Here is a 25,061-nt window from a genome sequence, read left to right as displayed (position 1 = left end):
AAAGTTGGTGTCTTGAAACTGTTGTCGACTAGAAATATCATCTTGATAATAAGGATTTTCACTGTAATTATTGAAAGAAGAAGTTTTGAAGTTACCTTGATATTTGGAGCTTTGTCTTGATGAAAACCTTTGAGAACGGAAAACACGTCGTTCTATTTTGATAGCTTGTTGTATGGGTTCAAACATGGTGTAAACTGATTGAATCATTCCTTCCTGCATCAATCGATTCAACCCTTCAATAAATCTAGCTACAAGTTGTTTCTTAGTTTCATTGAGTTCATTACGTGCAACTAAGTTGTAAAATGCAGACACATATTCCACTACCAACCTTGCACCTTGTTGACAAGTCTGAAGTTTAACAAAAAGTTGATGTTTATAATCTCTTGGTAAAAATTTATCTCTAATGAAATCCTTTATTCTTCTCCATGATCGTACTGGTGGCTTACCAAAATTCGTGCGATCTTCACCAAGTTTAAACCACCAAGTAACAACACCACCTTTGAGTTTGTAAACTACAAGTTTTACATGAGAGCATTCTGGTACACCCATGAATTCGAAAAACTCAACTTCAAAAAACCAGTCTAGTAATTCTTCAACTTGAACCTGCCACTGAAAGTCGGAATATCAGCTTTTAGTTTGTATTCAGGTAGAGATCCGGAGAAGTTTTGATTTGAACGAAGTCGTTTTTCTTCAGTCCAATTTTTGTCTAGATAATCTTCAGCTTCATCTTCACAACTGCTAAATTGAGGGTTAGCAAAATTTCCGTAGAATTGGTTGATGTATCCTTCAGATTGTTTATTCTTGTAAAAATTCTTTTTAATCTTTTCTGAAGTATGATTATTGATGTGTGTCGTAACCACAACAAACTAGTGAATATTTTTCCACTCAATTAACAAGTAATATGGTGGTAGTTAAGTTCGTTTCTACGAGGAGCAAGAGGTTTTAGTTGTCTTATAATGTCACAAAAAGGGGGATTTTGGTTTTAGATTTTATAAAGCAAAAGAAAATAAACAAAGCAATTAAAAGATAAAAGAAATCAATAAGAGAAATACGATCAAGGAATCGTTCTTCATCGCAAAACAATGATTCAAGTTATGTTCTTATGCACTTTTTATTTGTCACAGATTATCACCAACCATAGGCTAACATGTCCGCTTCCCCAAAATTCCTTGTTTCACTGAGTAACAGGTCCGCTTAGTTATCAGATTCTATTCTAAAGAACCACCTTGAGGTTCGCTTACAAGATGTAATTCAAAAGAACGCATTAAGATTTATGAATTTAGGTTTGATACTAGTAGATAGACTCGGTTCGCCCGATCCACTTGCTAGCGTTGTTTTCACACACAATTGCTCCATGGAATCCCTCCGCAAAGTCTCGTGTTTTCTACTTGTGTAGTGAATTATTCAACAATTGCGTATTTCTTAACCACCACTAGCTTTAGATTGAGTTAACAAATCTATTTAGCGTGCACTCTAAACAACCTATCAAACAATCATAAACATTCATATTAGTAAAAACAAACGATAATCATGTGAAAACTTCAAAGTAGATTTAAAACAAAACTCAAAACATGTTAAGAACTAGGAATTCATCCCTAATCAATAAGAAAATTAGCTACTCATGATTTGGAGTTCACAAAGAATAAAGAAAAGAGAAGTGTTGTGTGTGTAGAGGTGTAGAAGTGTGTAGAGAAAAGTAGGGAACTTCTCTATTTATAAGCTTCAATATGCTTGCAATCTTCTTAGGATTAGACTCCTTTTCCCATTCAATGTCCAATTCTTTGTATTTGTAAAATTCCTCCACTTCTCTTTCAAATTCAATTTCAAGTAAAATTTCACATCCAAGTCCAAATCCAAGTCGTCACACCCATGAGAAAAGTTCACACCGAATTATGTTATTTTGGTCGCCGGGAAATTACTGGTGCCACCGGAAAATAGCCGGAATCTCACCTGAAAGCTCTTCAGGTTACTGGAATCTTCTTCTCCGTCGACAGAATATTCCGTCACGATTCTGTTAAAGTTAACGGTCATTCTGGTCAAACCGTCAGTCATCTGGTCAAGTGGTCAGGGATTCAGACACCGAGTCAGCATCTTACTCGGCTAACTGGTCTTACTCAGATGAGTTGGATCGGTCTATCATACGGTACTTGAGTTAACTCGTCGGAATTCTGGTTTGTTTCTCAGACATTTCCCGGCCGAATTCAGGCCATTCTTTTCTTGTCCCTGTAGAAACTTGTATCCTAACCAAACATCTAAGCATTTCAAACTATTCTTTAATCCAGCACTAACAACATCATTCATACCCACCAACACACAACAATGGTTTGCCATTCTTCTTCTCTGTTGAACTCGAGCCTCAGATGCCGCCCATCTCTATCGATCCGATTTTTCTTCATCAGCAGCTCTATTTCCTCTCTGTTCATCACATTTAACAGCTGCAATAACAAATTCACGGTAAACCCATCCTTACTAATTAGTCCAGGATTCTCTTATCACAGTCAAACCTTAGAAACTCAATCTAATTCAACCCATCATCCACAACACCCATCTTCAAATTCTCGATCTGAACTTCAAGAATTCCATCATCTGCATCTTCAATCATGCAATCACAACCACCAGAACCCATAAATTCTTCAAATTTCACTTCGATCTCCTCCATCAATCACAGACCCATTTATTTATTTTTTCAGAACCCATTAACAACATCATCAATCGAAACAACAACAACAAGATTTCGTCTATTAATTTCTATGATCCGACCAAACCCTAACCTTCATCTTTGCATCACATCAGTTCAATTTGTTCACCAGAATCAAACCCATCTTCATATTCACAGCAACAATCGCAATCACCAGATCTCATTTCAACTACCAACAAACCCCATCTCTTTATCTCCGAAATCAGCAGCAACACTGCGTATGGTTGGGCTTCTATCTCAATTTCAGGAGTTTTGTCTTGAATAAATGAGAGACAAACTCTCTTGATGTTAGGGTAAGTTAGGCCCGGATGGTTACACCCCAGGTATTGGGAACACCCCAGTTTGGGTGCTAACATCACACACATCTTCTGGATAAGGGCTACCCAGTTGGCATCCCCTTAACCTTGGATGAGCTCCTAACAGTCTTCGCCTATGAAATGACGATTTTCCCTTTTAGCCCAATTTGGATAGTTTTTTCTTTCTCAATTTTGGATGATTTTTTCTTCTTTTCTTCCACATGACTCCAAAGTAACTATAAAACTCAAAACACAAGTAAAGTACATAATTTACAAGAAAATATAGCAAAGAAAGCATAAACAATAGATAATAAATAGGGTGTATTCTACACCTATCAAATTCCCCCACACTTAGACTTTGCTAGTCCTCGAGCAAACTAAACTCAATACATACAACTTCATGTCATCGAGAAAACGGTTAAACTAGCATGTATAACAATCCTTTAAACCCCTAGGTGTCCCTAGTGGACGAGTTATAGTCTCGTGAGGGTTTACAAAAGATATACCCACAAAACCTACTCCAACTTCAAAGCGTTCCAGCGTCGCAAGCATCCAAAGAGCTATAAGACATAAAGATTCTCAATCTAGTGTCAAGAAATCAGAAGTATAAGGGAAAATTCAAATATAAAGTGCGATTAATCGAAGAAAGTGTCACCGGTCAACCTATGTCATAATGAAATATTTCAGGTTTGAGAGCAATCAATAAACATTTCGCCTTGACTTATGCCTCACCAAAAGGGTTTTATGAAATTGCACTCAAAATACGCACTTTTATGGTTCTCACATGTGTGCAGGTAGGAATGAAGAGAGAAATCCCGCGAAAAGTTGAATGGGAGGAAGAAAACCTTCCAAATAATTTCTGGAGACCTGATAGACACATTTTTGTGTCTAATTTGTCCTCAATGTCCGTATTATTGGAACTCTATTTTTGTACTAATATTGTGTTTTTATGTATTTTTAGGAAATAAACATTTTTGGAAAATTCGGCTCGAAAAGTTGATTTTGGCACCCCCGGAGGACAAGTGTTATTCGGACTCTCGCTTTTGGATAAGGGGTAACCTAATTACTAAGGGGCACCCCCAGGTCACCCCCAAGGAAGCTGCTATTCACACCCCAGTTCTGGTTAGGGGGAGGACATCTTCTTCCCAAATTCAAAAACCAAAAATTGGCGGGAAAAATTGTTCTTGAACTGCCGTGACTAGGGCTGAGGATTTGAAGGTGTTCCAGTGAGATTCAATGGCCCAAATTAAATGGGTTTGTTCCTAGGGCCTAGATAGAGCTGGTATGGGTGTTGGATTCGGTCAAAATTGGTTAGATAACCAGTGGGAATCAAATCAGGGAAGATATTCTAAAATAGGAAAAATATTCTATTCTTGGAATTCTTAGATGGAAGAGACGTGCATGGGTTGATTCTATTGGCTGGAAACAATCCCTACAGCTCAAGGATGACGCATGAGAAGAGATAAAACAGGGAACAATCCGTAACAAATCAGAGAATTAAAAAAAAATATTTCGGAATATTTTCTTTAATGGCCGGATATTCTTGGAATTATTACGAGGATTTGAGTGACATGTTGTGTATAAATAGGTCCCTAATGTCGAGAAGGAGGGGCAAGCAAGCAAGTTTAGAGAGAATTGGGAGAGGTTTAGAGCACTACAGAGCAAGAAAATTGAAGTTGCAGAGATTCTGGTTATGCTGCTGCTGCTCGAGGAGGAAGAAGAAGAGGAAGAACATACTACCAACGGCAGTCGTTTACCAACAAAGACAACGACTGTCGTTCGTGGGTCATAGTTTTTCAACGACAACAACACTTTATCTCTATCATTGATTCTGGACGCCTTCTGTGGGTCGCAGAATCCTGTTTTATATCATTTTCTTGTCTTTCTATTCATTGTAAAACACTTTTGAGCATCAATGAAATATTTTGAGAGGTTTTCCAACATGATGAGCGGCTAAAATACCTGGTGACTGAGGTGACGAAAGAGCTATTTATTCATGTTTGATTGGTAAATTCTTTTTATAATTTCTTAATTATTTATTTTATTTAATTCACTTGGATCAATAAAAAAAAGAGATAAAAATGGTTTTCCTAATTAGTTGTGAATCAGTTTGATGTTTTATGCTTAGAATTAATTCTTTGATAAATCATGCTTAAGTAGAAGTTTTAGGTTTTTATTATGTTTTATTATTTTCATTTGTTCCTCTTTACGTTTCTTTGTTTGTGTCTTTGATTTGCAGGTTTGAAGATTGGACACTAAGGACTTGGAACAAAGCTCAAAGCTAAAAGAAAAGAAAAGAAAAAAGAAGCAAATAATTTTTTAGGATTTAGTTTTATTATTATTTATTTTTTTTAATTTTTAATTTTTTTTAGAATTGTATTAGGAAATTTTTGTAATATTTTTGCACTTTACGTTGGACTTTGGACTTGGATTGTGACGTTGGACATTTTTAAGTTATTTTTACCCTACGGAAGGGTACCTTAAATACAAACTGTGTGCAGGGAAGGACGACGATTACGATATCGTCTCGGCCCCTCGGGTTCGTACATGACATAGGAGTCGTGGCCTGAGTCGACTTCAACGGTTCATCCCCCGTCTGGTACGGGAGGTAAGTCCATCGAAACACTCGCGAATCTCCTGTAAGCGAGTTACTGTATTCCTTAAGGTGATTCATTGATTGAGGACGAATTTGGACTGTTTTTGAATTCCTAGTAAAGGGCAAGGCCTGGCCAATACAAGATAAGGGTTCGGATTTCATTACCGCTCCCTTCTTGCCCGCCTTAGGAAAACGAAACCTAACGCGAACCTAAACCTAAAATTTTGACTAGAACTAGACCTATAGGGTAACGAGCTTAATAGGACAGTCATTCGAAAAATATTGGTTACTCTTTTGAGCATACTTCGAAGTTCAGGATAGTTTCTGTGAGTTGAATGCGTGACTGCGCCGCCTTGAATACCGGTGAGGCCTTGGGTATCAAAGCTCCATTGAGATTCCCTCGCCTCTATTCAACTCACTTTGACTCGTACTGATTCCAGAGAATTTGCTCAGATTGTAACGAATTCCTTTTCGAAGGATTAGAAGCTGGTCTAGAAACAATCTAAGTGGAGCCATCATGCTTTTTGTTTGCTAGAAATTTTTAGGTTTGATTTGGTGGAGTCGGCCTGCTGTGTGTTTGCTTAGAACCTCCCTTCCTTAGGATTTTTGTTTGTGTATGCCAAGAGCGCTCGAGTCCTTTACAGAGCGTGCTTGGAAAAGAGATAATTTTGGCCGTTTGATTAGTGACGAGCCTAAAATCTTCTTGTGGAAGCGGGGAGCTCGAAGACTCTTCTTTTGAGAGCCCCGTTTTTGGAAACTTCAGTTTTGAGAATCTGTCTCTTCGTGAGGAAAGTACCCCTAGTATTTCTGTGCCACGATGGCAACTTTGAAAGATTACATGTTCCCAACTAGGTCCAACCGAGCTTCGTGCATTAAATTGCCAGCCACTACTAATTTCGAGATAAAACCTAGTATTCTTCAGATGATCCCTATATTCTTAGGAAAAGATGATGAGAACCCTTATTTCCATATTAGGGACTTTGAGGAAATTTGTGGGACAATTAGAATAAAAGACCTTACTGATGAGTCTTGAAACTTAAGATGTTTCCCTTTTCCTTGAGAGATAAAGCCAAGACCTGGCTGAACAACCTACCATCTGAATCCATAGAAACATGGCAGGAACTTATCGCTGCCTTCTATATGAAGTTCTACCCTAAGCATAAAACTGCAGCTGTTAGGCAGAACATTAGTACTAGTGTGCAACAAGAGGGAGAGTCTCTTTATAGGTTTTTAGAGAGATTCAATGATCTCCTATCCCAGTGTCCTCACCATGGATTTGATAAGATGAAACTTGTAGAGATTATTTATAATGGTTTAGACTATTCGACCAAAGCCATGGTCGAGTCTATGTGCGCTGGTGAGTTCACTAGTAAAAATGTGATGATGCTTTTACCTTCTTAGGAGCTATCGCTGAAATCCCAACAGTGGGAGTCTTGTGTGAACCCCCTAAAAGACTCTTGGTCAATAGAAGTAGCACCAATATGGTAGATACGTTTTGCGTCAGATGCCAAGTTTGCTGCTTTATCTAGAAGGTTAGAAGCATTAGAAATGGGTCAACCTAAAAATAAGTCCCTTGTTGAACCTAATAGAGCCTCTCAAATCTCTAGTTGTGGAATAGAGCCCGATAACTCATTTGGGAAGGTCAGGTTAGTGAAGAGCAAGCTCATGCTGTCTATAACAATGCTAGGTTTGAAAACCGTCAGAAGTTTGACCCCTACTCAGAGACCTACAACCCTGGTTGGAGAAACCATCCTAATTTCTCTTGGTCTAAGGGCCAGAATCAAGGCCAGTCTAGTAATTCTCAGCCTCCCCCAGGTTTTGGTTATACTAAGAACTCTTCAGGACAGACCCAGAACCCATCTGAGAATAGAATAACTAGCTTAGAGGAAACCCTTAGTATATTAAGGAAGAGCCAGGAATGCTATCACAAAGCCAGGAAATGTTAGTAAAAAGCCAGGGTAATTTTCAAGAGGAAACCAAACAGAATTTTAAGAATAGTGCCCAGTCTTTTGCTAAATTAGAACTTCAAGTCGGCCAAATAGCTAAGTTATTAATGAGAGAGAGGAAGGAAGGTTCCCTAGTCATACTGATCCTAACCCTAGAGGAGAGAAATCGTACAGTCATGTTAACTCTGTTACACCCTTAGGAGTGGAAGAAAGTTGATAATAAGGTCGACATACCTGAAAGTGAACATGCTGTAGTTCACCCTTATGAGCCAGAAAATGAGGAGACTGATAGAGTCTCCAAAGAGACCAATGAGGGTCCTGATGAGCCCGGCTTTGTTCCCAGAGCCCCGTTCCCCCAGCTGCTAGTTCCGACTAAGAGGGAGTCCAACTTTAATGATATATTGGAGGTTTTTAAGCAGGTTAATATCAACCTTCCATTATTAGATGCAATTAGGCAGATTCCCTCTTATGCCAAGTTCCTTAAGGACTTGTGTACGCGAAAGCGTAAGCTCAGTGTCCAGAAGAAAGCCTTCATAGCTAGTCATGAGTTCTATTATTCAGAATACCACTACTCCTAAGTATAAAGACCCAGGGTCCCCTACCATTGCTTGTACAATAGGTAAGTACCGTGTTGAGAAAGCGTTGCTTGACTTAGGAGCCAGTGTGAACTTACTGCCATACCATGTGTACCTTAAGCTAGGACTTGGTGAGATGAAACCTACAGAGATGACACTTCAGTTAGCTGATAGGTCCGTTAAAATTCCTCGTGGTGATCGAGGATGTTCTCATAGAGGTCGACAAGTTTATTATCCGGTGGATTTTGTTATCCTAGATACCCAACCTGTCCCTGACCCAGAGAACCAAATACCAGTGATTTTAGGTCGCCCGTTTTTAGCTACATCCAATGCGATCATTAACTGTCGAAATGGTATTATGAATTTGTCTTTTGGTAATATGACTATTGAGCTGAACATTTTTAATATTAGTAAGCTACCCTCTGAACTAGATGACTCGAATATAGAAGAGGTGAACATGATAGGAACATTAGTCGAGGAGTCATTACCAAACACTTTGTTAGAAGATCCATTAGAGAAATGCCTAGCTCACTTTGGGATTGATTTTGATGATGATAAGGTGATTAATGAGGTGAATGCTTTGTTAGATTCAACCCCTTTGTTAGATACTAGTAATGGATGGAAACCTAAGTTCGAACCACTACCAGTTTCTAAGTCTACCCTAGTTCCTTCTTTAGAAGAGCCTCCTAAGTTGGACCTAAAACCATTGCCAGATACCCTGAAGTATGTGTTTTTAGGCCCGTCTGAGACTTTACCTGTGATTGTTTCTTCCGACTTGGATAGAGATCAGGAAAGTAGGCTAGTAACCGTCCTTCAAAACAACAAGGAAGCTTTAGGGTGGACCATAGCAGACATTAAGGGTATAAGTCCTACTATTTGTATGCATCAGATCTATTTAGAGGAAGACACCAAACCTTCTAGGGAGATGCAACGTCGACTAAACCCCAATATGAAAGAAGTAGTTCGAACTGAGGTTCTTAAGCTATAGATGCAGGCATTATCTACCCTATTTCAGACAGTAAGTGGGTCAGCCCCGTTCAGGTTGTTCCCAAGAAATCTGGTATTACTGTAGTCCAGAATGATAACAATGAGTTAATCCCGACCCGAGTGACCACGGGTTGGCGTGTTTGTATTGACTATAGGAAATTGAACAAGGTCACTAGGAAGGACCACTTTCCCCTTCCCTTCATCGACCAGATGCTAGAGAGATTAGCTGGACATAGTCACTACTGCTTTTTAGATGGCTACTCTGGATATAATCAGATCGTTATTGCCCCAGAAGACCAGGAGAAAACCACTTTTACCTGTCCCTTTGGTACCTTTGCGTATAGACGCATGCCTTTCGGGCTATGTAATGCCCCTGCGACTTTTCAGCGTTGCATGATGAGCATATTTTCTGACATGGTAGAACGGTTCTTAGAGGTCTTTATGGATGATTTTTCAGTGTTTGGTTCGTCTTTCGATGAGTGCTTGCATCATTTGTCATTAGTTTTGACTAGGTGTAAGGAAAAGATTTAGTGCTTAATTGGGAGAAATGTCACTTTATGGTTCGTTCAGGAATTGTTCTAGGGCATATTGTATCTTCAAAGGGTATAGAGGTAGATAGAGCCAAAGTTGACCTTATTAAAACTTTACCGGTCCCAAAAACCGTAAGAGATATTAGGTCATTCTTAGGGCATGCTGGTTTTTATCGTCGTTTCATTAAGGATTTTAGCTTGATGTCTAGACCTCTTTGCAATTTGCTTGCAAAAGATGTTAAGTTTGTCTTTGATGATGCTTGTTTAGAGGCTTTTGAGAAGCTTAAGTCATTACTCACTACCGCCCCCATAGTCCAGGCACCCAACTGGAACCTACCCTTTGAGATCATGTGTGATGCTTCAGATTATGCTATTGGTGTTGTGCTAGGTCAGCGAGAAAATAAGTTACTTCATGTGATTTACTATGCTAGCAAAACTCTGAATGATGCCCAGTTGAACTATACCACTACCGAGAAGGAACTATTAGCCATTGTGTTTGCCTTAGACAAGTTTAGACCCTATCTCTTAGGTTCTAAGATCATCATATATACTGATCATGCTGCTTTAAAATATCTTTTGTCTAAGAAGGATACTAAACCTAGATTGATTAGGTGGATTCTGTTGTTGCAAGAGTTTTCTCCAGACATTAGAGACAAAAAGGGTGCCGAAAATGTTGTAGCAGATCACTTGTCTAGGCTAGTTGTTAGTTCCCCAGATGATTCCCTTCCTATAAGGGATAGCTTTCCTGATGAACAATTGTTCTTTGTTACCCAATTACCTTGGTATGCGAATATAGTGAACTATCTTGTTACTGGTCGAATGCCCCAACATTGGGGTAAACAAGATCGTTCTAGATTTTTAGCTGAGGTTAAGCACTTCTTTTGGGATGATCCTTATTTTTTAAGTATTGTCCAGACCAGATTATTAGGAGATGTATACCTGAGAGTGACAGTCCAGTATTATTTCCTTTTGTCATGATCATGCTTGTGGGGGTCACTTTAGTGCTAAGAAAACTGCTGCTAAGATATTGCAGTGTGGATTCTATTGGCCTTTGTTGTTTAAAGACTCTCACAGTTACTGCGTTACTCATGAACGATGCCAGAAATTAGGAACCATTTCCTGTAGGAACATGATGCCCTTGAACCCTATTTTAATTGTTGAGGTCTTTGATGTGTGGGGTATTGACTTTATGGGTCTGTTTCCTAATTCTTTTGGTAACCTATACATATTTGTTGCCGTAGACTATGTCTCCAAGTGGATTGAGGCGGTTGCATGTAAAACCAATGACCATAGGGTTGTGATTGAGTTCTTGAAAAATAATATACTTACACGTTTTGGTACACCCCGAGCTATAATTAGTGATGGAGGGTCGCACTTTTGTAATGGTCCTTTTAGGCTTCTGATGAAGAAATATGGTATTACACATAAGGTAGCTACCCCGTATCATCCACAGACTAGTGGTCAGGTAGAGGTTTCCAATAGGGAGATAAAACGTATATTAGAGAAAACAGTTAATCCTAATCGGAAAGACTGGTCATCTAGGCTTACTTATGCCTTATGGGCTTACCGTACTGCGTTTAAGACCCCCATTGGAATGTCGCCTTATCGTCTTGTTTATGGCAAGGCATGTCACTTACCTGTTGAGTTAGAACATAGAGCTTATTGGGCTGTTAAGCAGCTAAATTTTTCACTTGACGAGGAAGGAGCCCATAGTAAACTCCAGCTCAATGAGTTGGACGAGATTCGTATAGATGCTTACGATAGTGCGAAGGAGTATAAGAACAAAATGAAACTTGTGCATGATAGAAACATTTTACGGAAGTCATTTTCTCCAGGTCAAAAAGTTCTTCTGTATGATACCCGCTTGCATCTTTTCCCTGGGAAGTTACGTTCTCGGTGGACGGGTCCTTTTATTGTTCGCACTGTTTTTCCTCATGGAGCTGTTGAGATCGAGACACCGGATGGTAGTAGTTCTTCGGAGGTTAACGGTCAGAGATTGAAACCCTTTTTAGAACCCTTTCCTATAGGTGATGTTGAGGAGGTCCCTCTGGAGGACCCTGTTTACCCTTGATTGACCATCGAGGCAGTTGTATGTTGTATATTAGTTTTTGATTTTCTTCACCCAGGTACTATCTTTCCAACTTCTCCTCGTGTTATTTTCCTTTTGGTACTGCTCTTTAATTAGAAACATTGAGGACAATGTTAGATTTAAGTTTGGGGTGGGGAAGAAACTTTTTGGTAGCTTTTAGTTGCAATAAATAAACTCCAGAGCCTAGAAATTTATGCATATTCAGGATGGAAATAACTAATCTAAGTGGATGGGAACATCTTGGTTATAGGAGTTGAGAAACCAATCTGATTAGATGGAAACATCTATAGAGTCTATTCATAAAAGCACAGAGCTCAGGTGTTAGAAATAACATGATATTTGCACCATATCTCGTTGAGTCCTTTTCACTTCTATTTTTGTTTTGTTTTTAAACTATGTTTCTCTAAGTGATAGGTGGGGCCCACGATTCAAGTTGTTACCAATGCTAGGGTGAATTAGAGTGACTGAAAAAAAAAAAAAAATATTGAGACCAGACCATTTGACCAAAAGGAATAAATTCAATAAAGTCTATGCCTGTTGTGTTGACCTAGAGTTAGGTTATCGACCACTGGTACCCTTGTATATGCCAGTGTGTTGATATTAGTCAGACTAGTATCTCAATCCATTAGGATAGGTTCATTTTTGCGGAGGCCTTCTGACAGATATGGGAAATGCCGTTCACTTAGTAAACATCAAAACCATCTATGTTTTTCTATATCCATCTCTTAATCTTTCCATGTGATTAGTATGACTCCGAATATGATGTCCATAGTGCAACTATTTGAGTAGAGCTCTGTCACTTATATATGAATTTTAGTATGCTTGAGTGCAAACTCGTGTACATCAATTGGAATTTCGCATCAGGGTACTTCCTCTTGTAGTCAATAAGTATGCCAACCAAGGAGATTCTTTAGTGCCTTCCAAGGTTCTTTGTAGATAGCTAGGGTCTGGAGTAAAGGTTTTGTGGTTACACCTCTGGTAAACCCTCCGGAGACAATACTCCGCCACTAGGGTCACCTAGTGGTTTAACGGCTTGCTGCACGTGCTAAGTGTAGTCATTTTACTTTCTAGATTAGATTTGCTCGAGGACTAGCAAATAATAAGTTTGGGGGTATTTTGATAGACACATTTTTGTGTCTAATTTGTCCTCAATGTCCGTGTTTTCTACTTGTGTAGTGAATTATTCAACAATTACGTATTTCTTAACCACCACTAGCTTTAGATTGAGTTAACAAATCGATTTAGCGTGCACTCTAAACAACCTATCAAACAATCATAAACATTCATATTAGTAAAAACAAACGATAATCATGTGAAAACTTCAAAGTAAATTTAAAACAAAACTCAAAACATGTTAAGAACTAGGAATTCATCCCTAATCAATAAAAAAATAGCTACTCATGATTTGGAGTTCACAAAGAATAAAGAAAAGAGAAGTGTTGTGTGTGTAGAGGTGTAGAAGTGTGTAGAGAAAAGTAGGGAACTTCTCTATTTATAAGCTTCAATATGCTTGCAATCTTCTTAGGATTAGACTCTTTTTCCCATTCAATCTCCAAGTCTTTGTATTTGTAAAATTCCTCCACTTCTCTTTCAAATTCAATTTCAAGTAAAATTTCACATCCAAGTCCAAATCCAAGTCATCACACCCATGAGAAAGTTCACACCGAATTATGTTATTTTGGTCGCCGGGAAATTACTGGTGCCACCGGAAAATAGACGGAAACTCACCTGAAAGCTCTTCAGGTCACTGGAATTTTCTTCTCCGTCGACAGAATATTCAGTCACGATTCTGTTAAAGTTAACGGTCATTCTGGTCACACCGTCAGTCATCTGGTCAAGTGGTCAGGGATTCAGACACCGAGTCAGCATCTTACTCGGCTAACTGGTCTTACTCAGCTGAGTTGGATCGGTCTATCAGACGGTACTTGAGTTAACTCGTCGGAATTCTGGTTTGTTTCTCAGACATTTCCCGGCCGAATTCAGGCCATTCTTTTCTTGTCCCTGTAGAAACTTCTATCCTAACCAAACATCTAAGCATTTCAAACTATTCTTCACTCCAGCACTAACAACATCATTCATACCCACCAACACACAGCAATGGTTTGCGATTCTTCTTCTATGTTGAACTCGAGCCTCAGATCCCGCCCATCTCTATCGATCCGATTTTTCTTCATCAGCAGCTTTATTTCCTCTCTGTTCATCACATTTAACAGCTGCAATAACAAATTCACGGTAAACCCATCCTTACTAATTAGTCCAGGATTATCTTATCACAGTCAAACCTTAGAAAATCGATCTAATTCAACCCATCATCCACAACACCCATCTTCAAATTCTCGATCTGAACTTCAAGAATTCCATCATCTGCATCTTCAATCATGCAATCACAACCACCAGAACCCATAAATTCTTCAAATTTCACTTCGATCTCCTCCATCAATCACAGACCCATTTATTTATTTTTTCAGAACCCATTAACAACATCATCAATCGAAACAACAACAACAAGATTTCGTCTATTAATTTCTATGATCCGACCAAACCCTAACCTTCATCTTTGCATCACATCAGTTCAATTTGTTCACCAGAATCAAACCCATCTTCATATTCACAGCAACAATCGCAATCACCAGATCTCATTTCAACTACCAACAAACCCCATCTCTTTATCTCCGAAATCAGCAGCAACACTGCGTATGGCTGGGCTTCTATCTCAATTTCAGGAGTTTTGTCTTGAATAAATGAGAGACAAACTCTCTTGATGTTAGGGTAAGTTAGGCCCGGATGGTTACACCCCAGGTATTGGGAACACCCCAGTTTGGGTGCTAACATCACACACATCTTCTGGATAAGGGCTACCCAGTTGGCATCCCCTTAACCTTGGATGAGCTCCTAACAGTCTTCGCCTATGAAATGACGATTTTCCCTTTTAGCCCAATTTGGATAGTTTTTTCTTTCTCAATTTTGGATGATTTTTTCTTCTTTTCTTCCACATGACTCCAAAGTAACTATAAAACTCAAAACACAAGTAAAGTACATAATTTACAAGAAAATATAGCAAAGAAAGCATAAACAATAGATAATAAATAGGGTGTATTCTACACCTATCAAATTCCCCCACACTTAGACTTTGCTAGTCCTCGAGCAAACTAAACTCAATACATACAACTTCATGTCATCGAGAAAACGGTTAAACTAGCATGTATAACAATCCTTTAAACCCCTAGGTGTCCCTAGTGGACGAGTTTAGTCTCGTGAGGGTTTACAAAAGATATACCCACAAAACCTACTCCAACTTCAAAGCGTTCCAGCGTCGCAAGCATCCAAAGAGCTATAAGACATAAAGATTCTCAATCTAGTGTCAAGAAATCAGAAGTATAAGGGAAAATTCAAATAAAGTGCGATTAATCGAAGAAAGTGTCACCGGTCAACCTATGTCATAATGAAATATTTCAGGTTTGAGAGCAATCAATAAACATTTCGCCTTGACTTATGCCTCACCAAAAGGGTTTTATGAAATTGCACTCAAAATACGCACTTTTATGGTTCTCACATGTGTGCAGGTAGGAATGAAGAGAGAAATCCCGCGAAAAGTTGAATGGGAGGAAGAAAACCTTCCAAATAATTTCTGGAGACCTGATAGACACATTTTTGTGTCTAATTTGTCCTCAATGTCCGTATTATTGGAACTCTATTTTTGTACTAATATTGTGTTTTTATGTATTTTTAGGAAATAAACATTTTTGGAAAATTCGGCTCGAAAAGTTGATTTTGGCACCCCCGGAGGACAAGTGTTATTCGGACTCTAGCTTTTGGATAAGGGGTAACCTAATTACTAAGGGGCACCCCCAGGTCACCCCCAAGGCAGCTGCTATTCACACCCCCGTTCTGGTTAGGGGGAGGACATCTTCTTCCCAAATTCAAAAACCAAAAATTGGCGGGAAAAATTGTTCTTGAACTGCTGTGACTAGGGCTGAGGATTTGAAGGTGTTCCAGTGAGATTCAATGGCCCAAATTAAATGGGTTTGTTCCTAGGGCCTAGATAGAGCTGGTATGAGTGTTGGATTCGGTCAAAATTGGTTAGATAACCGGTGGGAATCAAATCAGAGAAGATATTCTAAAATAGGAAAAATATTCTATTCTTGGAATTCTTGGATGTAAGAGACGTGCATGGGTTGATTCTATTGGCTGGAAACAATCCCTACAGCTCAAGGGTGACGCGTGAGAAGAGATAAAACAGGGAACAATCCGTAACAAATCAGAGAATTAAAAAAAAATATTTCGGAATATTTTCTTTAATGGACGGATATTCTTGGAACTATTATGAGGATTTGAGTGACCTGTTGTGTATAAATAGTATATATACTATCGAAACAGATGAGTTACCGCCCTTCTAAGGTAATATTACATACAAATGAGTTACCATCCTTATATCTTAATAAGCATGAAAGTAAGTAATATTGCAAACGGATGAGTTACCACCCTTCTAAGTAATATTGTAAACGGATGAGTTACCGCCTTTCTAAAACTTAGCAAGAAGCCATGGGGAATCACAGACACTCCTCGCATGGAACCACATAATGCATATCACACAACATACTCATTCAATTACAAACATCATATTCACTGAAATAAAAAACTCATCATGCTTGCAGATAAAGTAGACTCAATGATTACAAGAAGGTTACAGAGTTCCCACATGATTTGATGACAAGCCACTCCTACCTTGAATTCCTCAATCCGCTGGTTCATCCTTTGAATCGATCGTTGTTAATACAGACTAACTGTTAATCACACAATCACTCAAAGAGTTTAGCCAAAAGGCTCATAACACGTTTTCATACAATTCTCTAGTTATAAGTTAAGTGAACTATATAATGGTTCTAAGCCACTTATGTAACTATACCTTTCATTATTTATCCTTATCACATAATAAGGTTTGCTAATTCGATGAGATTGGTTCTATAGTCTATTAGATATGTCTTAAGAATATCTACAACTGTGTAGAAGGAACCAAAGGTCAATTCGGACCATAAGGGTCCAAAATATCAAACTAAGAAAACATGGCACTAAGCTCAAGTCCACTAAACTCGACCCAATACACAAGGCCCAGTCCACTCTGGTCAACTAACGGTCTCTAACAGTTAAAGAGTCAATTAACAGTCAACGTTCAAGGTCAGGTCAACAGTCCAGGTCAAAGGTCAAGGTCTACTGAGTCAACCGATTCAACTCCGTTAGATTCACAGAGTTGATTCAGTCTTATAACTGAGTCAGGCGACTGACTGGGATAACATGATTCTGGTACAGGTCAAACACTCTGCTACAAATTTCATTTCATCTCTTATTATAAACAACAACAATATCAAACAATTCAATTTTAACAATCAATAACTATAATTCTTAACACTACACTTTCTCAAATCGAACTAATCTATAGGCATTTAATCAGTAATCACTATAAACCTCAATTCCATTCTGCAACTTCAACTTCTTTAAATCACTACCCTTGTGACTCTACCAAATCAACATCATCTCTAACACTGCATTCGTACTCTTCTCAACTGAACCCCAGTTCATTCATCTAGTCCATGGAATCCTTTCTACCACCTTCACAGCATTACCATCTTATTAGGTTCACCCACAGGCGATCACCATTCATTTCCTGCATATTCTCATATTCAAACTCAGAACCATACAATCATCACCGCCACCTGTATCTCATTCACAATTCAATCTCTACAGTTCATTAACCAAATGAACACTCCATAGCAGTAACTATCTTCACTAGCCCAATCACTCACAACCAACTTCATTCAAAGCTTCTGTCAAAACATAATCATCTGCAACACCTAATTATATTATACATCATCATTAACTCAACTGCAACCCTCATCCTCTGAAGTCATCTCAACTAAAACACAACCGCTTCTTAAACTAAGATTTCTCTATCTCCATTAACACTAACCAACTAGCCGCCCAAGATATTACTTTCATTATAACTTACAACTTCATCTGCAAATAGCATAGTTCACCACCAATTCAGTTCACAACACCTGCAGTCACAAATCCACAAGCAATACCATCTCCAGCTACAGTTCAACTTCAATAATAACATGATTAACTCTAATCTTTCTCAAACCCCTCATAGATTCAATTGTATCACTGTCTCTTTTTTTTAATCCAACCACCAACATCATATAATCCTTTCCCTTGTTAACTAACAAGAAACCTAACTTCACATAACCCTTCACCTGATTCCAATTCTTCCATCACAGACCCAAAACCCATTAATCAAATCAAATTTACAATTCTTCTTCATCTGTAACCCTAACCCGTAACTCAAAATCCTAAAGAAATCAAATTAAATTCTAAACAACCTTTCCTACCCTAATTAACAACAAACCCAAGAATTATAACACCAAAACAATCTCAATTTCATAAAGGAAATCAATCAAAACCAAAACCTTAAATTAAATCTTCAATTTACCTTTTCTTCACTGTAAATCGAGAATTGAACACCAACTCTTCTTCTTTGCTCTTGATGCACAAAACCCACCTTCAATTAGTTAATTTCATACTTAATTCCATATAATTCTTCAATCAAACTTCATCTTTCGGAAACCCTAACTTCGATCTATAGCAGCATCAAGTTCTTCTCCGCCCAAGCTTAATCAGACACAACACTAATACCTACTCCCTAGATTCAACGACTACAAGCTTTAAAAGAACTATTCTCGAGATATTTTAATCTCAAACCGCAGAAGATGAAATCGACAGAGAGGAGGAGAAGAAGAATATGGAAGAAGAAATAAAGAGAAAGAAAATAAGAGAATGAAATTCTCTTCGATCCGTTTCAGCATAAGGACGACCAAAATGCTAAAGGCATCCGAGAAACGGATAAGGGCAGCCAGGCGGTTCGAAGTAAAAAAAAAAGCACAATTTTACCCTTCACTTAAATTAACTGATATCTTCTTCGTCTGGTATCTGATTGACACGTTCGAGATGTCCACTGCGCATAACTTTTCGAGACCTATTCAATGATACTAGTTTCGTATATAGATCGTTGTTAGATCAATTACTATTAATTAAGGTTCATCTCTGATTAATCGAGTTATTAGCGGTTAATTCGTCTCTTGATCACCAATAGACCAGTCAAATACCGTTGACGAGCTTGAGGGTCCTTACACTCTCCCCACCTTATACATTTCCGTCCTCGAAAATCAAACCGTCCTCTGATCTTTAAAAGACTCCCCACCTTATAAAGAAACACTATCTTTCTACTAAGTGCAAGTACTGCTCATACTTACAAACGCGCAAACACCAACTCATTTCAAATGAGTTCAAAACAACAAGAAATGCAACACAAGCCTAATTGGTTTTCTACAACTAAAATCTATAATTTGTAGTTCTAAGTTCAACAGACTAATTTCTATTTCAATATGTTTGTCTCTAAGCTCACTATGTTGAATTAATCTCTAACAAATAAGTATGTCTAAACTCTTCGCGCTAAAATTTATAATTTAATATTTAGTAATTTATTAATTTAATGTAGTTCTATATTTGTTATACATTTATTCATATAGCTAATCCAAATTTGTTTTCACGTAAATCTATAATATCTAATATTTTAACTTACTGTCATACTATATATGAATTTTTCAAGTATTATTATCTACTATAAATTTGCTATTAACAAAATTATTGAAATACTATTATCAATAGTGTAACTATTTTCTATATCTTTATCATTATCGATATTAGTTTGTTTATAGTCTCGCTGGTACACTAAGTCTTAATTTTCTAAGATGACCATAATTGATTTTACCTAATCATATAGAGTATGTATATTGTATATATATCCAATTAAATATTATTTCAATTTGAGTCTGCATAAATTATAATGTATTTTAATAGTCTATTGTAAAGTATCTTATTATCATACGAATTTATTTTCTTTTATGTCTAACATTGTACGAAGCATCCGAATACTATTATTATTTCTTCATATGTATTTTAGTGATATACTAAATTAGTTATTAGAATAAAGATAATTAAGGCATAAGATTACTAAGTAATTTAATCTTTTTATTTTATTCAATATATTTGCACGTTCTTAAGTCGTATCCTAATAAGTCTTATATTATCTATCTGATTTCAATGCAAAAGTATTTATAATAGCAAGTTCAAGTGTCAAATCTGACCGTAGATAATTATTAATAATTTTTGCGAAGTTATTTAATCCTAATTATTATTGTTATATATTTACTAATAAGATTTCAATTAGATAAAGTTCAATATAATACTATTTGATAAGTATAAACATTACTTTTATTATGATGATTATTAATGACCTTGTTGTCATTTATCATTATTAGCATTAGTGGTCGAACTATTATCTTAACTACACTTAATTAATTATTTTATTTTATTTTATTTTATTTTATTTTTAATTATTTATTATTTATTATTTTGTTATTTTTTTTGGGTTCACCAAAAATCTTGTTGTATATATATCTTAATTACTCTTACAACTTAACTTCATTTCTACTTTAATACTCCCTCCGTTCCATTTTAGATGATGTTTTAGGGTTATTTTTTTGTTTCACAATACTTCAAGGTTTTCATATATTTCCACAAAATTTCCAATAACATCCTAACATTTTGTCTTGGAACTATAAGTTTATTTTTAATTTCCCTAATAGCAATTAATGTTAGAGGACTTTTCTTAAGGGTATACATGGAAAATCTCTGCATCTCTCTCCATTTTTTAATCTGCGTGAAAACTCCAAAAACATCATCTAAAGTGGAACGAAGGGAGTAGATTAATGGTTCTAATTACGAGAAAATGTATTTTATTAGTTTCTAAGTAAAGTTTGGAATCTATCGGTTAACTAATAAAACCAAGTTTTCCTTCTATATCCAACAATACAAGAATGCAGTTGCCCTGTTGTTTGAGGGTGAAAACAGTTTCTGATGGTTTCGATAATTTCGTGTGAGTGGGTGAGAAACGAGTCTAAACTCTAAAAAATGTACTGCAAAGGAGTACTTTAGATTCGAGAGATCAATCTGTATAAATCCGTCCTAAACCAAGAAATGGCCGTTCCAGACTTGCTTCGGTCACAAAGTGAAGGAGAAGGGTTGGTTTTAGGGAGGGGAGCGAAGAAAGTGTTGAGACCAGAATAGTTGATTCTGGAAGAGTAGTTGTTTGACTTGTATCAGAAAGTGAAAGCTAACAGATGGGAAAGCTAGCAAGTGATTTCTGAATGTTGTATGCCCATGACCAAAACTTATTGTTCGGTGGAAATAGGTAAGACCTATTTATACAACTCGAAGTGAAACGTACTATGGTCTTGTAAGGAATAGAAACAGATGAGTAAATGGGAGGAGGTGGTAACCGGTAACGCCTAGAATTGATGTTCCATAATGAAGGAAAGTGTTTCACCATTACTCCCTGTATTTACTAACCGCCTTATTCTTATGACACTTTCATGTAACGGGCGTAGTGTACGCCGCACGCTGTAAACCGCCAAACCAATACCCTTTATGAGCATCCCCCAGTTTGTGACATGTGTTACATGTCTCGAGTGTTTTCATGGGAAAACGTGTAGCATGGTGTCACGTTTGGCATGGTGGCATGCCAGTGGCCATGGTAGAGTCGTATGGCTTTGCCATAGAATAGGCGCGGCCAAAATTAGGGTTTGGGTGCAAACCGTGATGTTTTGGATTTGGGCCGCAAGTAAGGTGGTGAACTTGAACGGTCGAGATCTGCATCTCAGAGGGAAGTATAGCCGTTGATTATTGCAACCCTCCGTTTTAGCAGCCAGCGTTGAGCATGGCTTTGCCATAGAGTATGCGCGGCCAAAATTAGGGTTTAGGTGCAAACCGTGATGTTTTGGCTTTGGGCCGCAAGTTTCCATGCGTTAGGTGGCGAACTTGGATGGTCGAGATCTGCATCTCAAAGAGAAGGGTAGTCGTTGATTATTTCAACCCTCCGTTTTAGCAGCCAGCGTTGAGCATGGCTTTTCCATAGAGTAGGCGCGACCAAAATTAGGGTTTAGGTGCAAACCGTGATGTTTTGGATTTGGGCCGCAAGTTGCCATGCGTTATGTATATACAAAAAATCTGTTGTGCCAAATGGCACAACATTAAAGGTTGAGTAACTTATTATGTTACAACAACGCACACTACATCTCTCCTTAGGATGCTAAGTTATGAAGTATCTCTATCAATGTGTGGCGTAATTTTAAAGGTTAGAGTATCAAAGTACGCTACAACGGAATACACCAAATCACTACCAAGATTTCTTAGTTATTAAGCAATAGGTTGTATAATAGGCACATGGGTGTGTCTGTCTGTCAGAGGTAGCTGAGCAGTCTGACAGACAGCTTTCAGTACGAAGGCGCAGTTGTCAACCACGTGGGCTCAGAGTACGTGTCACCCTCTGACTGGCGAAGGTACGTGGCCAACGAAGGTACAACTTGTATGAAGGTTTCACAGTTCACGATGGCACGTGGGGGAAGCTAAGGTGCCATCGTCTGATTGGAGATAGTGGGCGGCCAACGAAGGTACAATCTGTACTGAGGCTGGGTAGTTACCAAAGGAACGTGGGTCAGCTGAGGTGGCAGAGTCTGACTGGATAAATCTTGCGGTGAAAGAAGGTACCATTGGTACGGAAGATATATCATAATACGATGAACCCAAAGATAGCAAAGATATATCTGTAACAGAAGAGGCTATAAATACCAAGCTTCACCAACAAATAGAGGAGGAAAATATGGGTTGGATAGGAATTAGAGAAAACTCTCTCTCTCTTTATTTAAGATCTTCATACTTTCTTCAATGGAGTTCTTCCACCCAAATGTAACAAGATCAATAATAAACTTATCATCCTTACCCGTGGACGTAGGTTAAGATTAACCGAACCACGTAATCTCTTGTGTGATCTATTAACTTAGTTGCACTTACATTATGCTCTTATTTAAAGATTTACTTACTGAGTTATCTCTGTTCTCGGAGTTATGTCTGTTATCTGAGTTGTCTCTGTTCATCAGAGATATCTCTTTATTTAGATTATTTGCTTACTCACCTCTGTATTACAGAGACACCATTGTTTTCTTTGTATCTGCTCTATCAAAGTATCTTTACTTACTTAGTATATGATCTTCTGAGCAGATCTCATTACGAACATACCTTTTATTACTCAACAGTATCAGTTCAACTGAGGTATCCATACTACTTAGTATCGGATTCTCTGAGCTGCTCACATTACGTACGCTAGGGGAAAACGAGTAGTCACACGTTAGGTGGCGAACTTGGATGGTCTAGATCTGCATCTCAAAGAGAAGGGTAGCCGTTGATTATTGCAACCCTTCGTTTGTAGCAGCCAGCGTTGAGCATGGCTTGGTCATAGAGTAGGCGCGGCCAAAATTAGGGTTTAGGTGTAAACCGTGATGTTTGGCTTTGGGCCTCAAGTTTTCATGCATCAGGTGGCGAACTTGTGTGGTCGAGATCTGCATCTCAAAGAGAAGGGTAGCCGTTGATTATTGCAACCCTTCGTTTGGTAGCTGGCGGCATGAAAGTATGGCCGACAAGCTAGGATTTTGGTGTAGTTAGGCGCGGCCAAAAGCTAGGGTCTTGGCGTAGTTTGGGCGCGGCCACAATTAAGGCTTGGTGTTGGGCCACAAGTTTCCACGTGTTAGCTGGTGACCCTGGACGGTTAAGATCTGCATCTTAGATGGAAGGGTGGTCGTTGATCGTTACAACCCTTCATTTTGGCAGACAGTGACGTGAAGGAAAGGCTGGCATGGTATAGGTGCGACCAAAACTAGGGTTTAGTGCAAACCGTGGTTTTTCGCTTTGGGCCGCAAGTTGCCATGCGTTAGGTGGCGAACTTGGATGGTCGAGATCTGCATCTCAAAGAGAAGGGTAGTCGTTGGTTATTGCAATCCTTCGTTTTGGCGTGGAGAAGTGGCTGGCATGATTTTCCATTGGCACGGTGGAGCGGATGGCATGGTCGGTATGCCTTGGCGCAGAGACGTGGCTGGCATGGTTTACCATTGGCACGGTGGCGCGGCTAACATGGTTGGCATGCCTTGGCGCAAATACGTGGTTGGCATGGTTTGCCATTGGAACGGTGGTGCGGCTGGCATGGTTGGCATGCCTTGGCGCAGAGACGTGGCTGGCATGGTTTCCCATTGGCACGGTGATGCGGCTGGCAAGGTTGGCATGCCTTGATGCAGAGACGTGGCTGGCATGGTTGGCATGCCTTGGCGCAGAGACGTGGCTGACATGGTTTGCCATTGGCACGGTGGTGCGGCTGGCATGTTTGGCATGCCTTGGCGCGGAGACGTGGCTGGCATGGTTTTCCATTGGCACGGTGGTGCGGCTGGCATGGTTGGCATGCCTTGGCGCAAAAACGTGGCTGGCATGGTTTTCCATTGGCACGGTGGTGCGGCTGGCATGGTTGGCATGCCTTGGCGCAGAGACGTGGCTGACATGGTTTGCCATTGGAACGGCGGCGCGGCGGGCATGGTTTGCCATTGGCACGGTGGTGCGGCTGGCGTGTTTCGCATGCCTTGGCGCGGAGACGTGGCTGGCATGGTTTTCCATTGGCACGGTGGTGCGGCTGGCATGGTTGGCATGCCTTGGCACAAAAACGTGGCTGATATTGTTTTCCATTGGCACGGTGGTGCGGCTGGCATGGTTGGCATGCCTTGGTGCAGAGACGTGGCTGGCATGGTTTCCCATTGGCACGGCGGCGCGGCTGGCATGGTTGGCATGCCTTGGCGCAGAGACGTGACTGGCATGGTTTGGCATTGGCACGTTGGTGCGGCTGGCATGGTTGTCATGCCTTGGCGCAGAGACGTGGCTAGCATGGTTTTCCATTGGCACGGTGGTGCGGCTGGCATGGTTGGCATGCCTTGGCGCAGAGACGTGTCTGGCATGGTTTGCCATTGGCACGGTGATGCGGCTGGCAAGGTTGGCATGCCTTGGCGCAGAGACGTGGCTGGCATGGTTGGCATGCCTTGGCGCAGAGATGTGGTTGACATGGTTTTCCATTGGCACGGTGGTGCGGCAGGCATGTTTGGCATGCCTTGGCGCGGAGACGTGGCTGGCATGGTTTTCCATTGGAACGGTGGTGCGGCTGGCATGGTTGGCATGCCTTGGCGCAAAAACGTTGCTGGCATGGTTTGCCATTGGCACGGTGGTGCGGCTGGCATGGTTGGCATGCCTTGGCGCAGAGACGTGGATGGCATGGTTTTCCATTGGAACGGCGGCGCGGCTGGCATGGTTTTCCATTGGCACGGTGGTGCGGCTGGCATGTTGGGCATGCCTTGGCGCGGA

The sequence above is a fragment of the Papaver somniferum genome, chromosome 3, assembly GCF_003573695.1.
Source record: "Papaver somniferum cultivar HN1 chromosome 3, ASM357369v1, whole genome shotgun sequence".
Lineage (NCBI taxonomy): Eukaryota > Viridiplantae > Streptophyta > Magnoliopsida > Ranunculales > Papaveraceae > Papaver > Papaver somniferum.
The sequence above is the reverse complement of the archived record's forward strand: the minus strand, read 5'-3'. Positions refer to the sequence as shown.